Source organism: Moschus berezovskii, chromosome Y, assembly GCF_049115385.1.
Source record: "Moschus berezovskii isolate FMDL1 chromosome Y, NW_MosBer_1.0, whole genome shotgun sequence".
Classification (NCBI taxonomy): domain Eukaryota; kingdom Metazoa; phylum Chordata; class Mammalia; order Artiodactyla; family Moschidae; genus Moschus; species Moschus berezovskii.
This window is the reverse complement of record NC_142489.1, coordinates 56,987,999-57,001,274: the sequence shown is the minus strand read 5'-3', so window position 1 is coordinate 57,001,274 and position 13,276 is coordinate 56,987,999. Positions and strand designations below refer to the sequence as shown.

Sequence of the window (13,276 nt, the reverse complement as noted above, 5' to 3'; positions counted from 1 at the left end):
AAATATTGACAATGAAAATAATTCAAAATCTTGAAAACAAACTGGAGTTCCAGAAAAATAACCTGGAGACAATGATTGAGAAGATGCAAAAAACATTTAATAAGGATCTAGAGGAAATAAAAAAGAGTGACTATACAATGAATAATGCAGTAGATGAAATCAGAAACACTCTGGATGGAACCAATTGCAGAATAATGGAGACAGAAGATAGGATAAGCGAGTTAGAAGATAGAATTGTAGAAATAAATGAAACAGAGAGGGAAAAAGAAAAATGAATTCAACGAAATGAGGACAATCTCTGAGACCTCTGGGACAATGTTAAATGCCCCAACATTCGAATCATAGAAGTTGCAGAAGAAAAGACAAAAAGAAAGACAATGAGAGAATAATTGAGGAGATAAGAGTTGAAAACTTCCCTAAAATGGGGAAGGAAATAATCACCCAAGTCCAAGAAACACAGAGAGTCCCTAACAGGATAAACCCAAGGCCAAATTCTCCAAGACAAACATGAATCAAACTAACAAAATCAAACACAGGAGCAAGGGAAAACCAAAAAATAAAACACATGGAGATTCCCAGAAAGATAACAATTGATCTTTCACCAGAAACTCTTCAGGCCAGGAGGGAATGACACTACATACTTAAAGTGATGAAAGAAAATAACCTACAGCCCAGATGATTGTACCCAGCATTGATTTCATTCAAATATGAAGGAGAAAACAAAAGCCTTACAAACAATCAAAATCTGAGAGAATTCAGCATCACCAAACCAGCTCTCCAACAAATGCTAAAGGATCTTCTCTGGACAGGAAACACAGAAAAAGTATATAAACTTGAACCCAAACAGTAAAGAAAATGGCAGCGGGATCATACTTATCAATAATTACCTTAAATGTAAATGGGTTGAATGTCCCAACCAAAAGACAAAGAGTGGCTGAATAGATACAAAAAAAGACCCTTATCATGTTGTCTGCAAGAGACTCACCTCAAAACAAGGGACACATGCAGAGTGAAAGTGAAGTGCTGGAAAAAGATATTCCATGCAAATAGAGACCAAAACAAAGCAGGAGTAGCAATATTCATATCAGATAAAATAGACTTTAAAACAAAGGATGTGAAAAGAGACAAAGAAGGAAAGTACATAATGATCAAAGGATCAATCCAAGAAGAAGATATAGCAATTATAAATATATGCACCCAACATAGGAGCACCACAATATGTAGGACAGTTACTAACAAGTATGAAAAGCTAAATTAACAACAGCGCAATAATAGTGGAAGACTTTAATATCCCACTCACACCTATGTATAGATCAACTAAACAGAAAATTAACAACGAAACACAAACTTTAAATGATACAATAGACCAGTTAGTCCTAATAGATATCTATAGGACATTTCACAGCAAAACAAAGAATTTCTCCTTTTTCTAAAGCGCACACGAAAACTTTTCCAGGATAGATCACATCCTGAGTCATAAATTTTGACTTGGAAAATACAAAAAACATTGAACTTTTTCAAGCATCTTTTCTGCTCACAGTGCAGAAAGATTTGATCTCAACTACAGGAGAAAAAACTATTAAAAAGGCCAGCATATGGAGGCTGAACAACACGCTGCTGAATAGTCAACAAATCATAGAAGAAATAAAAAAAGAAATCAAAATGTGCATAGAAATGAATGAAAATGAAAACACAACAAACCAAATCTTATGGAACACTGTGAAAGCCATGCTAAGGGGACAGTTCATAGAAATACAGGCATACCTCAAGAAACAAGAAAAAAGTCAAACAAATAACCTAACTCTACATCTAACGAAACTAGAAAAGGAAGAAATGAAGAACCCCAGGGTTAGTAGAAGGAAAGAAATCTTAAAACTAAGGCAGAAATAAATGCAAAAGAAACAAAAGAGACCATAGCAAAAATCAACAAAGCCAAAAGCTGGCTCTTTGAGAGGGTAAATAAAATTTACAAACCACTAGCCAGAAACAAAAGGAGAAAAGCCAAATCAATAAAACCAGAAAAGAAAAAGGAGAGATCACAACAGACAACACAGAAATATAAAGGATCATAAGAGACTGCTATCAGAAATTATATGGCCATAAAGTGGAAAACTTGGAAGAAATGGACAAATTCTTAGAAAAGTACAACTTTCCAAAACTGAACCACGAAGACATAGAAAATCTTTACAGACCCATCACAAGCACGGAAATAGAAGCTGTAACCAGAAATCTTCCAGCAAACAAAAGGCCAGGGCCAGAAAGCATAACAGCTGAATTCTACCAAAAATTTAGAGAAAAGGTAACACCTATTCTACTCAAATTATTCCAGAAAATTGCTGAGGAAGGGAAACTTCCAAACTCATTCTATGAGGCCACCATCACCCTAATCACAAAACCTGTCAAAGATCTCACAAAAACAGAAAACTACAGCCCAATATCACTGATGAACATAGATGCAAAATTCCTTCACAAAATCCTGACAATCAGAATCCAACAACTCGTTAAGAAGATCATATATGATGACCAAGTGGGCTTTATCCCAGGAATGCAAGGATTCTTCAATATCCGTAAATCAATCAATGTAATATAGCACATTAACAAACTGAAAAAAAATGAATATCTCAATAGATGCAGAGAAAGCCTTTGACAAAATTCAACATGGATTTATGATAAAAACCCTGCAGAAGATGGGAATAGAAGGAACATCAGTTCAGTTCAGTTCAGTTCAGTCGCTCAGTCGTGTCCGACTCTCCGGGACCCCATGAATCACAGCACGCCAGGCCTCCCTGTCCATCACCAACTCCCGGAGTACACTCAAACCCATGTCCACAGAAGGAACATACTTCAACATAATAAAAGCTATATATGACAAACCCACTGCTGCTGCTGCTGTTGCTGCTAAGTCACTTCAGTCGTGTCCGACTCTATGTGACCCCATAGAGGGAAGCCCACCAGGCTGCCCTTTCCCTTGGATTCTGCAGGCAAGAACAGTGGAGTGGGTTGCCATTTCCTTCTCCACTTCCCTATACAAAATCCCATTCGTGAAGCCCTGTTTAAAACATTTCAAACAAGGCAATGTATGATCAGACAAAACACCACAAGTTAACAGGCAGTATATGTCATCTTAACCTTTAAAATATTAAAAGTTACATATTAACTTGTCTTACTTGTGATATGACAAGACTGAACGACTTAACTGAACTGAATTGAACTGAGAGGAAGAAACCTCATATGGTTTACAATGCTGTTCTTAATTCCTATGGGTTTTAAATCTACATGATACTAAAAATATTCCAGTATTGTGGTGAATAGTTTGGTACCTAATCTCTCAGTTTCTTATATATTATTTCTGGTATGGGAATAGTAAGCTAAAGAGGCTCTAATTTTGTCATGCTTGTGGTCTTTTCAGTATTCCTATGGGAGGCTTCATTAAACTTGTCCTTCATTCAGTTCAGATCAGTTCAGTCGCTCAGTCATGTCCAACTCTTAGCCTATGCTAATATGACAAACCCACAGCAAACATTATCCTCAACGGTGAAAGATTGAAATCATTTCCCCTAAAGTCAGACACAAGACAATGGTGGCCACTCTTACCACTACTGTTCAACATAGTTCTGGAAGTTTTGGGCACAACAATCAGAGCAGAAAAAGACATAAAAGGAATCCAAACTTGAAAAGAGGTAAAACCCTCACTGTTTGCCAATGACATGATCCTCTAATCAGAAAACCCTAAAGACTCTACCAGAAAACTACTAGAGCTAATCAATGAATACAGTAAAGTTGTAGGATATAAAATCAACACACAGAAATCCCTTGCATTCCTATACACTAATAATGAGAAAATAAAAAGAGAAATTAAGGAAACTATTCCATTCACTGTTGCAACGAAAATAATAAAATACTTAGAGATATATCTACCTAAAGCAAAGCAACAAAAGCCTTCTTTTTTTTTTTTTAAATTTCTAGACCTTTATTTCTCTGTGAAAAGGGGGGAAAGGGGATAAAATAGAAACGGCACAACTGACACGTAAAACCACCAAGACGAAGGGAGGGAGGCAGAGGAGATGGGGGAGGGGCCCCCATGCAGCAGTACTGGCTGGCGACAGGGGTGCTCGTGCCACTCCCCACCTGGCGGGAGCGGCCCCATCCTCCCAGAGCTCTGCTCCGTCCCACCCTGTGTCCCCCTCGCCCCGTGAGGGGTGGGCTTGAGGAGTCGGAGTCCCAGTCTGAGGGAGGAATCATGCCGGGGGAGGGACCTGGGGTCAGACCATGCACGGGGAATGACAGCAAAAGGACCCCCACTGTCCCCCCAGGGAGGGGCCTGGCGGGGGAGGGTGGACACCATAGGCCAGTAGTGGGTCCTCTTCCAGCATTAGGCGAGAGACAGAACAGTCAGAGACTACTGGGCGAAGTAATTGACGTCCACGTCCTGGTCCTGGGTCAGCTTCTCAAGGACAGGCTTGACCTCGCTCTGCAGCGTGCTGTTGTCCAGGATGGGCCCGATCTTCTACAGGAACTTGGCCATGTTGAGGCGGATGTTGACAACAGGTCCCCGGCCATGTGCAGCACGGTGGGCAGCATGTGCTTCGTGGTGATGTCCTGCCCGCAGATCTCAGACAACACATTGATACAGAAGAGTGTGGCCATGCGTTGCAGGTAGTTGGGGTCCCCAGACATGGCCAAGACCGTGGGGATGATAGTCGCATTGGCCCACTCCTTCCCGAACCTCTCCACCAGCTTCTTGAGGTTGCTGGTGGCCACCTCGCGGACGGCATAGACATAATCCACAAGCCAGGCCATGCACAAGGAGTTGAATTTCTCAGCAAAGAACTCCACCCCTAGTTGTCCCGCCAGCAGAGGGATATACTTGATGATGGCCGCCTCCCCCGCTACTTGGCATCCTCCGCGAGCTCCACAATGGCAGGGAGTAGGGACTTCAAGAGCTGCCTGATGCCGATCACCTCGTTCATGCAGTCCAGGTTGGAGGTGATGTTCAGCCGCGCCTCCGGGCATTCGTCCTTCAACTGAGCCAGGAAGAGGTGCAGGAGGTGCTTGGTCATCCTGTCTTTGCCCAGGATCAGAAAGAAGCCCATGATGATGGAGGCCAGGGCTGACTTGACGTGCTGGTTGGCATCAGACACCAGATCCTTGATGCAGGGCCAGAACTGGGTCATGATCACATTCTCCCGACAGTCAGCGGAGAGCTTTTCACAGAATTCTTTGACCTTGTGGGAGGCAACAGCCCTCACCTCAGCCTCACAGTCTTTCATCAGATTCTGGAAGGAAGGACCCAGGTTCTTCTGGGTGATTTCAGGCCCCACTGCTTTCTGGAGCCCTGTGAACTTGTCGGCCACCATGTAACAGACACGCCAGGACTTGTCCTCAGCAGCCTGGCACAAGGTGGGCATCACCATGTCCTCCAGGGCCTCCTGGGGAAGGAGTTTTGCGATGTTCATGCATGCCTCCACTGCTAGAGGTCACACCGAGTCCTGCTCGTCAGAGGCCAGTTTGGAGAACATGGGGATGATCTTACTCTTGATGTTGTCCAGCTCCAGCACCTTGGCAAACTCCCCAACCTTGGAGGCTGTGGGTCACCACACCATGGGGGTGTCATCTGAGCATAGGTTCTGGAAGTACTGTTGAAGCTCAGCCTTGACGGCACTGGACACATGGGGGAAGCAGGCTGAAGTGTGGGAGGTGAACCAGGCTCCGCCTGCCAGCCACTTCACCAGGGGCACAAAGTGGACCTCGAGGTCGGAGGGGGAGTGCTCATGCGAGATGTCCCACAGGGATTCCACTGCCTTATCCAGCACCACCGTCTCCTCCACCATGGCCAGCGACTTCTGGGGCGGCAGCAGGCAGTGCATGTACTCGAGGTCACCCACCAGAGTGGTGAAGGTGCCCAGCTGCTCTGCCAGGTCCAAAAGGACCTCGTCTTCATAGTAGACTGTGTCTGTAAGGAAGGGCAAAAGTTTACTGTGGGCCCTTTTGACCCCAATGGTCAAAGCAATGGTGGACAACTTCTAGATGCTGTTGGGGCAAAGCTGAACATCCTCGTTGCGGAGCTCATCTATTAGCACCGTGATGGGGTAGAGCTAGTGTTTGCCATCGTCTGCTGCCATCTTGGGCCCATCCCCTTCCTATCAAGACTGAGGCCAATGCCATGCTAAAACTGGGATAGAGAGGGGTTGGGCTTGGAGGAGGAAAGGAACAAAAGACTTCTATATAGAAAACTATAAGACACTGGTGAAAGAAATCAAATAGGACACTAATAGATGGAGAAATATACCATGTTCGTGGATTAGAAGAATAAATATTGTGTGACAGGAGCCAGCGAGGGAAATCCTACCCATGGCAAAGGTCAATTGGGGAAGAGGCCCGACGGGCAAAGGCTAATCAGGACTCGAGGAACCCCCTGGACTTATCCGAGGATCTACCCCAAAGAAAACCGAACTCTGACTGCCTTACTATCTTACACCTCTTATCAAATCCTCTAATACTTACGGGGGCTTCCCCCCAACCACCTTTCTCTGAAAACATTAATTCAGAGCTGTAGTTTAAAAGTTCTCCTTGGCTTAATAGGAGTGTTCCAATCCAAGCCCCTCTAATAGCTTTCTAACTTGCATGACAAGTTTGTCCGGGCTCTTACAACTATGAATGTGACTGTTTGCAGCCTCCCAGCCATGCAAGGACAGAAAGCCTAATATTCTAAAATAAAGGAATTTGTTGAATAAGTTAAAATCATTAGAAGAGTACTAAAAAAATTTCATTGTTGAATCAATGCTTGATGCAAAGTTTATCTATTGTATCCTTGGAAATATATTAATCACATACAGAGAATATAAGTAGTAGCCTTTGATTTAACCACATCAGATCTTAAGTTAATAAATTCCTTTCTTGTAGCTCACTACACCTTTGCCTTATAGGAATGTACTTTTGTCATGTGTCTAGCACCTGACTTTATGAAAATCACTTTAAAAGAATATAAGACTTTTTCTACCTAACTAACCTTTGTTAGGAGAGAGGGCCATAAACTGTCAGCAGGCCTCCTGGCCAGAAGATGATGTAAACCACCTAAAACTTTTGTGTATCATGAGATATACAAAAATAAGCCCTGATCCTGATAAGGGTCAAGACTGCTGACCCCACGTGATGTTGGTGTGACTCTATACCTCCCATTCTCTATTTTTTTTTGCACAACTTAGGGTATAAAAGCAGCACTGAAAAATAAAATTTTGGGTCTTGCTCACTGAAGCTTGGTCTCCCCATGTCGTTCTTTCTCTTTTTCCATCCTTTTCTCTATTCTCCTTTTTCTGGTTGAGATCCTTTGAGCGCTGGGCCCTCTGAGTTTACTTATCTGCTTGGGCGTCTAAGACCCACTCGAGGGGGTGCCCTGGTGGGGTGCCTCCAATGATTCAAGAGGGCACCTGCGGCCTACGTAAACAGAGCAAACCCCGTGCTGAGGTTTTCTTTCTCTCTCTCTCTCTCTCTAACTGACGCCGACGCCGTTCATCCCGAGGATATCCTGGGCCATATCGAGGCTGGTCCCCGATAATTGTGAAAATGTGTATACTACCTAAAGTAATGTATACATTCAATACAATCTGTGTCAAGCTACCAACAGTATTTTTCACAGAACTACAACAAGTTATCCCACAGTTTGTAGGGAAATACCAAAAACCGCTAATAGCCAAAGCAATCTTGAAGAAGAATGGAACTGAGGGAAGAAGAATGGAACTGAGGGAATCAACCTGCTGAACTTCAAGCTCTACTACAAAGCCACAATCATCAAGACAGTATGGTACTGGCATAAAGACAGAAATATAGATCAATGAAACAAAATAGAAAGTCCAGAGATGTATCCATGCACTTATGGACACCTTCACTTTGACAAGGAGGCAAGAATATAAAATGGAGGAAAGACAGATTCTTTAACAATTGGTGTTGGGGAAACTGGTAAATGAATGAAACTAGAACACTCCCTAACAACATACCCAAAAACAATCTCAAAATGAATTAAAGATCTAAATGGAAGACCAGAAACTATAAAACTCCTAGAGGAGAACATAGGCAAAACACTCTCTGACATAAATCACAGCAGGATCCTCCATGACCCACCTCTCAGAATATTGGAACTAAAAGCAAAATAAACAAATGGGACCTAATGAAGACTAAAAGCTTCTGCACAGCAAAGGAAACTATAAACAAGGTGAAAAGACAGCTTTCAGAATGGGAGAAAATAATAGCCACTGAAACAACTGACAAAGAATTAATCTCCAAAATATACAAGCAGTTCCTGCAGCTCAATTCCAGAAAAATAAACAACCCAATCAAAAAATGGGCCAAAGATCTAAACAGCCATTTATCCAAAGAAGACATACAGATGGTTAACAAGCACATGAAAATGCTCAACATCCCTCATAATCAGAGAAATGCAAATCTAGATGACAAAGAGGTAGCATTTCACACAAGTCAGAATGGCTGCTATCCAAAAGTCGACAAGAAATAAATGCTGGAGAGGGTTTGGAGAAAAGGGAATCCCGTTACACTGTTGGTGGGAATGAAAACTAGTAGAGCCACTATGGAGAACAGTGTGGAAATTCCTTTAAAAAACTGGAAATAGAACTGCCATAAGATCCAGCAGTCGCACTCCTGGGCATAAACACTGAAGAAACCAGATTTGAAAGAGACACGTATACTCGATTATTCATTGCAGCACTGCTTATAATAACAAGAACATGGAAGCAACCTATATGTCAATCTGCAGATGAATGGATAAGGAAGCTTTGGTACCTATACACAATGGAGTTTTACTCAGCCATTAAAAAGAATACATTTGAATCAGTTCTAATGAGGTGGATGAACCTGGAGCCTATTATACAGAGTGAAGTAAGCCAGGAAGAAAAGCAACAATACAGTATACTAATGCATACAATTTTGAATGATGGTAATGATGACCCTGTATACGAGACAGCAAAAGAGACACAGGTGTATAGAACAGTCTTTTGGACTCTGTGGGAGAGGGATGATTTAGGAGAAAGGCATTGAAACATGTATATTATCACATGTGAAGCGAATCACCAGTCCAGGTTCGACAAATGATGCAGGACGTTTGGGGCTGGTGCACATGGATAACATGGAAGTAGGTTAAAGGGAGGAGGGTTGTGGAAGGGGGGTTCAAGAAGGGGAGAACGTGTGCACCTGGGGAGGATTAATGTCAATATATTGGAAAACCAATATAATATTGTAAAGTAATTAGCTGCCAATAAAAAATAATAATACTTAAAAATAAAAAATAGAATTAGTGGGCAAGTAAAATTTCATCCAAGCAATAAATAATAAAGGAACCCTAGTTTCTATACTAATAGTAGACAAATAAGTCTTTTAATCAAAAATGTTTTGAGACAAATCACATTTATTATGATTGTACAACATTTTAAAAATTTATTTATTTTAGCTGGAGCAGTTAAATAATTACAGTATTGTAGTGGTTTTTGCTATTCATTGATATCATTAAGCCATGGGTTTACATGTGTTCCCCATGCTGCTCTCCCCTCAGGATTAAAGTCTGGCTGAAGAAAATACAATTCTCAAATTTTTTGCTGTGCATTTTTCCCAGTCAGTAGCACAAATTCCCGGAGAAGGCAATGGCAAACCACTCCAGTACTCTTGCCTAGAAAATCCCATGGATGGAGGAGCCGGGTAGGCTGCAGTCCGTTGGGTCGCTAAGGGTCAGACACGACTGAGCGACTTCACTTTCACTTTTCACTTTCACACATTGGAGAAGGAAATGACAACCCACTCCAGTGTTCTTAACTGGAGAATCCCAGGGACGGGGGAGCTGGTGGGCTTCTGTCTATGGGGTCACACAGAGTCGGACACGACTGAAGTGACAGCAACAGCAGCAGCACAAATTCCAGGATTTTAAAATAAATGATCCTTGTACAGACCTCAGCTTTCAAACTACATTTATAATTTCCTACTTAGGATACTTCTGAATATCAGAGGCTTACTATTAGGTACTAAAATATGAACGAATTCATGTTTCTATAAATCGGTGACATCAACTGATAATCCTTTACTTTTAGAAATAAAAAAAATGGAGGGAGGGAAGGTGAAGGCAGAGGAAAATGATGGGGAGACCACTTTCTCTCCCACAAATTCATCAAAAGAACATTTGAACACTGAATAAATTCCATGAAACAACTGAATGCCGGCTGAGGACATCAGGCACCCAGAAAAGCAGCCCATTGGCTTCAAAAGGAAGTAGGAAAAAACATAAAAGATACAAAGAGAGACAAAAGAGGTAGGGATGGAACTCTGTCCTGGGAAGGGAGGCATAAAAAAGGGGAGAAGTTTAAAAAGTTCCGAACACCAGGAAAAACTCTCACTTGTGAGTTCATGGCGAGTTTCGACCTCAGAGGGCAACGTAAGTGGGAGGAAAAAGAGAAAAATAATCAAAACCCACAGAATACTCTCCCAATGGTAACTCCCAGCAGAGAAGCAGCGCAGACACCCGCATCCACCATTAGCAAGTTGGGGCTGGGCAGTGAGGTGCAGGCTTCATTGAGGACACAGCCTGAATTCCTCGAGGGCAATCTGAAAGAGCTAACTGAAGATAGCAAAGCAGACTGTGGGATAGCTACCCCGCGAAAAGGCAAAAAGCCCTAACCTAAGACTTCGTGAGACCGGCTCACAGAAAAAAGGACTGAGCAGAACTAGCCAGCTGCGAAGGCCCATCCCCCACAGAGACATATAAAGGAGGTCAGGCAGGGCCAGTAGGGGGCAATCAAGGCCCCAGAAAGTCATCCGATACCAAAATGCAGGCAGACTTCTTTGCTGGCCAGGGCTTCTTATGTTTCTGGCCAGTCGACATCTGCCTGAGAAGGTGCTCCGGTTGTACACACAGAAAACCAAGCAGCAGGGACTGGGGAGGCGATAATTCACAGCGACCCTGCCTGCCAAACACCTGGTTACCTGAGCTGCTTAGACTGGGGAAGGGCACAAAACGAATGCCCAACCAAGTCTGTGTCTTTCTGGAGTACCTGAGTACCTGAACCTGAGTGGCTCAGACTAGGGATGTGCATCCAACCCAGAGCCTCTGTGGGAGAGGGTGAGGGTGGAATGATTTCCAAGAATGGCATTGAAACATATATATTATCATATGTGAAATGAATTCCCAGTCCACGTTTGATGCATGATGTAGTATATTCGGGGCTAGTGTCCTGGATGAACCAGAGGGATGGCACTGGGAGAGATGTGGGAGGGGGTTCAAGATGGGGAACACATGTGCACCCGGGGCAGATTCATGTCAATGTATGGCAAAACCAATAAAATAATGTAAAGTAATTAGCCTCCAATTAAAATGAATAAATTTTAAAAATATTAAAAAATATAAAAGAAGAAAATGTCAATCAAATGAAGTGAGGAATACTTATGTCTAGAGTCTGAATTGATTCTGGCTATTTTAGCTCTGAATTTGAAGTTTTTTGCTTTATGGTTTGTCTATACTTACTAAAGCAGTCCTTGGTGCAGATTTTACTTGACATATGCACTATGATGCATTACTTGTTATTTCCCTAAGTTGGCCAAGTAGTGACTATCATTTTTCAATTTTAGAAACAATTTGAAATTGGAGAATAATAGCTTTACAATGTTTGTTACTTTCTGCTGTACCACAATGTAAATCAGCTATCAGTATATATACATGAGATTCCATTTTGAGCAGCCCTCTCACCTGCTCTTGAGTCTCCTCTGTTACTGAACAGTCCACTCGTCTAGGGCACACCAGAGCCCTGAGGAGGAACTTCTCACCAGCTAACTACTTCATACTTGGTATTGTATATATGTCAGGGTATCTTGCTCAAATCGTGCCACTCTCTACTTACACTTCTGTGTCCAAGTCTTTTCTTTACCTCTGCATTTCTCATCCCACCTTTCAGATAGATTCTTCAGAACCAGAATTCTAGATTCCACATATATGCATTAATCTACAATATTGGAGTTTCTCTTTCTGAATTACTTCATTCTAAATAATAGGCTCTAGATACATTCATATCTCAAGAAATAATCTAAGGTTTTCCTTTTTCTGGATGAGAAATTTTCCATCCTAAGGATGTACCAAAGCTTCTTTATCCATTCATCAGTAGAGGACACCTAGATTGTTACATATCTTATTTAATGTAAATGTAACTGCAGTGGATGCTGGGATACACATGCTTTTTCTTTTTTTGTCATAATGGTGTTTTCATCTGTGTATATGTCAAATAGTGGAATTTGGACATATGGTAGTTTTATTAATACTTTTCTAAAGAACATTCATACTCTGCTCTATCTTGGTGGGAGTTGGTGATGGACAGGGTGGCATGGCGTGCTCTGATTCATTGGGTCTCAAAGAGTTGGACACGGCTGAACAACTGAACTGAATTGCAAAACACTCTAGAATGTTCCCTTTCCTCCACATCATCTTCTTCATTCATTGCTTTAAGGTTTATATGTGTGTGAGTGTATATATATATATATAATATTTGTTAATATATAATATAAATATTGGTATATTATATTTATAATATAAATTTGTATTTTATTTTAATCATATTTTTTATATTTTATTTTATTTACATATTTTAATTATATTTGTATTATATTTTAAAATTGTATTATATATATATACACACATATTTGCTTCATTATTTGTTTACACCAGGCCTTAAATGCTGCATACAGAGTTTAATTCCTTGACCAGGAATCAAACATGGAACCCCTGATTTGGAATCATGGTGTCTTAGACACTGGATCACCAAGGAAGAGCCCTACTGTCGATTTCTATGATGATCACCAGACAGAATAGTGTGAAATAATACCTCATCGTACTTTGAATTTGTATCCCTTTACTATGTTGAGGTAATGCTTGCTACGCTCAGTTTCTGGAAAGATTGTTTATCACACATGCTTGTTGAATTTTATCAAAGTTTTTTTTTTTTTTTTTGCATCTATTGAGGTGATGATTAAAAGGGGTGGCAAGACTACACAGAAACTGTACAAAATATATCTTCACGACCAAGATAATCACGATGGTGTAACCAATCACCTAGAGGCAGATTTCTTCGAATGTGAAGTCAAGCATCACTATGAACAAAGATAGTGGAGGTGATGACATCCAGTGAAGCTATTTCAAAGCCTGAAAGATCATGCTGTGAAAGTGCTGCACTCAATATACCAGCAAATTTGGAAAACTCAGCAGTGGCCACAGGACTGGAAAAGATCAGTTTTCACT

General features: G+C 41.5%; 1 pseudogene; it reads right to left on the bottom strand.

The window, feature by feature from the left end:
* Nucleotides 1-4,372: 4,372 nt before the first annotated feature.
* On the bottom strand, nucleotides 4,373-10,876 carry LOC148773127 (serine/threonine-protein phosphatase 2A 65 kDa regulatory subunit A beta isoform-like; annotated as a pseudogene).
* Nucleotides 10,877-13,276: the final 2,400 nt, after the last annotated feature.